Below are 5332 nucleotides of genomic sequence, written 5' to 3' on the forward strand. Positions count from 1 at the left end.
TGGTGATAACCAGTTTGTCTACACAATCCTGAGTCCAGCAGCCGCATGACAGCCCCAGTCTCCCTTCTGGGGAGGATGAGATGGCACATTGCTGGTAACTCACAAGTGAAGTATGTAATGAGGTGCTGGTGTGTGACCTGTGACCATCTTCCAAGTGTAGAAGGAAGATTGCAGGTCGAAGGCTAGTCATTTATTAAGCTTGATTACCTTGGGCCTTTGCAGTGGCTATTTCCTGCATCTAGAATCTTCTCCCAGCTTTCTGCATGGCCGGCTCCTTCTCAACATTTAGCATCATCTCAAATGAGTCTCTCTCATGCTTACCTTCCCTGGCCCCTCCACTCGCACAAGCACAGAGCCTGATCCATTATAGAGCCCATAGACACTGACTGCAATTCCCTCCTTCAAGAACAGAATTATAATTAGCAAAGTGGGAGGTGAGAGAGGGGTAAATTGAGAGCTTGAGATTAATATAAATACACCAGTACATATAAAATAGATATCAACAGGAACCTACTATATAGCACAGAAATTCTACTCAATATTCTATAATAACAAGTATGGGAAAAGAATCTAAAAAAGAATGGATGCATGTGTATGTATAATGAAATTAATTCCCCATACAATTAATAATAACACAATACTGTAAATCAATTATACTTCTATATAAATTAAAGTTAAATTATATAAAAAAAAAGATTACCTCTAGAGATCCGTGGGGCTCTTTAGACTCACAGGATTCTAGATATGATGCTGCAGAGGGCAGAGTGGGTGTAGAAATCTTGACATTATCCAAGATTGCATTTTCCTGAGCTTTGGTATCGTTTTGCTTATAGCGTCATCTTTGATTTGTCTTTAGAGGATCTAACACAAGGGTCTGTAGACATGAGCTAGGTGTTAGTTGAAGAATGAGAGGTAGGTGCTGGAGGGAGTGTGAAATATCAGCTCCCTAGCTTTGGCCTGGGGCACAACTTATGTTTCAGAGTTCCTTGTGGGAACAGGCTGCAGCTTCGTTCTCCAAGACTTGCAAGGAATCAGGCCAGGGCTGGTTTCATCCTTTCTCCTGTTCTCCTTCCCCTATGACCTCACTGGTTTCTTTTGCCGAAAATTTTTAGAAAGTTTTGGCTGCACTGGGTCTTCACTGCTGCTCAAGTTTTCTCTATTAGCAGTGAGCAGGAGCTACCCTGTAGCTGCTGTGCTCGGGTGTTTCATTCTGGTGTTTTCTCATGTTGCACATCACAGATAGTAGGGCACACAGGCTCAGTAATTGTGGCTCACTGGCTTAATTTGCCTGTGGCATCTGGAATCTTCCCCAACCAGGTCTCCAACGCATATTCCAAGCACTGGCAGATGGACTTCTAACCAGTGGATTAAAAGAGAAGTCCTCTGGGAGAAACTTCGAAATACATCACTTTTACATGAAACTTGGCACCATGGCCTATTTTTGAGGATACTGGTGTAGGACTGTCCCCTGCTTCAAGCAACCTCCTGAGACCAGGACTGATTTAGGTTCCCCTCCCAAGTGTTCCTACAGCATCTTGACTGTCCTGCCATGTGGCTTTGTTCTTGCTTGAGTTTCTGAAACCCACACTAGACCACAGCTTCCAGAGGGCAGGGCTGTCACTTGACTCACTTGTAAGTATACATCAGTAGATCTTGTCTCATTCAGACTCTAATGTCAAGACAAGGCTAACACAAAGATCAGTTATTCTATTATGAGTGTTAGGTTACAGGTTCAACTACTGTAATCAAACCCTAAATAACATTGTCTTAAATACAATGAAATACAATTTAATCTCTTGCTCTTATAATAATAGTCCAGGTCACTCCACAGTGATGAAGACCCACTTCTTTCTTGTTGCATCTTCCACCTGTGATACTTACCTCTGGTCTAACATAGCTTCTTCGGATCTTGTCATTACATCTGTCTTCCAGCTGTGGGACAGACAGTACTTCTATTTGGAGGTGACATAACACTTCTACTCCAATTCCACTGGCCAAAGTAGCTTCTATGGTCATGGCAAATCTGGGAGTGGTGGGTAAGCAGAAGGGCAGGGGAATGTGATCCTACTGCAGACATTCATGATGAGTAACAAGGGCCACTACCCTTCATACATGTCCCTGTGCTTTGTTCTTTGGTTCTCCCCACCCTGCTCTCAGCCTGTTTTGGCCTGTAGATATGCATATAGATGTGATTATATGAGTAGATATGGCCTAGACTGAACAAATATGGAGAAAACAAGAAAGGGAAGAAAAAGAAAAAGATTAAAAATTCAAAATCTATAGGAAAGCATGTTTGCAATCATAATTTTGCATTTATACAATTTAGGTATGACTGTGGTTTATGAATCAATTTATAAAATAATAAAACAAATTTAAAATATAAATATATTCACTAGACCCAACAAAATAACAAGGCTATGCCATACTAACCATATAGTAGTATCAAGATTAAGTTTGGATGCACATTGCAAAAACCTAAAACAGCATACCTTTAACAAGATAGACTTGATTTTTCTTCCCCTTCTGAAACAAATCTGGAGGTGGGCCATCCAGAGCTTGAGTGGAATCCATCTCCAACGTTATCCGGTGGTCCAATACAACTGCAGGTGTTCCAGGCATTACAAGTGAAATCTAGACAGCGATTTGGAATGTGGTGGAGAAGGGAAGAGACTCATCTCTTAGCTGAGTCAGCTCCTTGAAAGCAGTCTTCCAAGAAATCCCTTTTACAGGTCTGTTATATCACAAAGTCACCAGTCATGACCAAGAGCACAGACAGGTAGGAAATGCAGTCTTTTAATACTGGGCACATTGCCACATTACAAAATACACTTGGTTTTGAAAGAGAAGTGGAGAATAGAGAATTTTGTAGTAGCTCATAGTGAAAGGTTGTTGCTGAACGATAAGACTTCAGGATTCTTGGCCTCTGGAGGAGACGAATTCAATCTGAGGCCAGAGACGAGGCTGGATCGCTCAGAGCTTTTGTGTAATAAAGTTTTATTAAAGTATAAAGGAGATAGAGAAAGCTTCTGACATAGGCATCAGAAGGAGGCAGAAAGAGTACCCCTCTGCTAGTCTTCAGCTGTATGTTATATAGTCACTCGCAGTCTGTTAATGAAAAGAAAAGACTGTCTTAAAACTCAGAATGGCACCAGGCCCCTCATCCATAAGTTGCATTTTGTGATAATCCTGGCACCAAATGATTCATCCCAGGCCATAAAATGATTGACTTGAATCTTGTAGAAGGGCAGATTACCACAAAAATAGCTTCATTTACATAGATTAGGGGAACAATATCTGAGTATAACATACTGGTCTATCAAGTAGTTTCTGAGCCATTTGGTGGAACTTACAGAGTCTGGGATAAATGCATAGCACATTAACAGAGCTTAAGACAAACATTTCCATAAGAAAAAATTTATTGGTTAACTCAAGGTTTGAGAATAGTTAACTTCAGGTGAAACCAGGTGTCACAGCAACAGAGCATTTTAAGAGAAACCTCCTTTTAAATTTGTATAGAGAAGGGAAAAAAAAATATCACCAGTTTGTTTCCTCCTGCTGCTTAAGATGTCTGACACTTGCAGCCTACTTCCTCTGTTTGGAGACCCCTGGCCTTCCTGCCTGTTACCCTCTCATTGAGCCCCTGGCTCAATGAGAAAAACATTTCTGGATGGATCAGGCTGAACTACTGCTCACAGTTTTGGAGCCAGGAAAAAGGAGAAGCAGTGAGAAACAGATAGATGGATCTGACTTATGTTCCAGGGGGAAAAAAAAAAGACAGTAGAGACCCGATCAGATCAGGTCAGAGTACTGATGTCTGGTCAGTAGAGGTCTTCTAAGGACTGAAGTGAGGATTATACATACCACATGACCCAATTTGTTTTGAAAACTGCTTTTTCAATTCTGGTCCCAAACCTCTATCAATACCTCAGCTTCTTAAATATCTCATCTTTGTTATCTCACATTCTGACCTACCTGTCTCACCTTCCTTACTTCTGTTAACATCAATTCTCCATCCAACCCATCAGTATAACAAGATCCAGTACTGAGGAGCTTAACCAACACTTTTTAGAAGTGGGTAGAAATATGATGACTATTTTTACTTGAATTTTTTTTTGTTCTTGACCAGGGTCCTTTGAAGCACTAAGATGGCTAGAATAGGGAGATCTTGTGTTTCCTGTAAAATTCCAACCAAGAATGTGGCATCCTTGGACCTGGAGGTGATGTGTTCACTTTTGTATCCACAGGTCTTAGCAGAAGAGTAAGTTCCCTGTATATGAACAGGTTCCATTTCAAATGGCATTCAAAAATCCCAATTTCTTCATAAGTCCAGAAAATTTACTTAGGGACCCAACTAACACAACTGGCTATATAGCACTGTAGTTGAATAGCTTTATGATACTTTTCACACAAATACAAGAAACAAGAAACAAACACACAGTAATGGAGAAACAGACATAGAGGATAGATTTATGGACATGGGGAGAGGGCAGGAGAGGGTGAGATATATGAAAAGTGTAACATGGAAACTTGTATTACCATATGTAAAATAGATAGCTAACAGGAATTTGCTGTATGGCCCAGGAAACTAAAAAAGGGGTTCTGTATCAATCTAGAGGGGTGGGGTTGGGTAGGAGATGGGAGGGAGGTTCAAATATATACCTATGGCTGATTCATGTTGAGGTTTGACAGAAAACAACAAAATTCTGTAAAGCAATTATTCTTCAATAAAAAAATAAATTAAAAAAAGAAACAAAAACAAGCAATGAAAAACAGTTTTCATCTTTCAGTACCTTGAGGAATATAGTTGTAGTACCATCTACATTACCACTGCATTTAAACTTCCTTTCAGATATTGTTCAGTTCAGACACTAAGTCATGTCTAACTCTTTGTGAGTCCATGGACTACAGCACGCTAGGCTTCCTTGCCCATCACCAACTCCTGGAGCTTATTCAGACTCGAGTCCATTGCGTCGGTGATGCCATCCAACCATCTCATCCTCTGTCTTCCCCTTTTCCTCCTGCCATCAATCCTTCCCATTTCCAATGAGTCAGCTTTTCGCATCAGATGGCCAATGCATTGGAGTTTCAACTTCAACTTCAATATTCCCAATGAATATTCAGGACTGATTTCCTTCAGGATTGACTGGTTGGATCTCCTTGAAGTCCAAAGGACTCTAAAGAGTCTTCTCCAACACCACAGTTCAAAATTATCAATTCTTTGGCACTTAGCTTTCTTTGTAGTCCAACTCTTACATCCATATACGACTACTGGAAAAACCATAGCTTTGACTAGATGGACCTTTGTTGGTAAAGTAGTGTCTCTGCTTTTTAA

This window comes from Odocoileus virginianus, chromosome 28, assembly GCF_023699985.2.
Source record: "Odocoileus virginianus isolate 20LAN1187 ecotype Illinois chromosome 28, Ovbor_1.2, whole genome shotgun sequence".
NCBI lineage: Eukaryota > Metazoa > Chordata > Mammalia > Artiodactyla > Cervidae > Odocoileus > Odocoileus virginianus.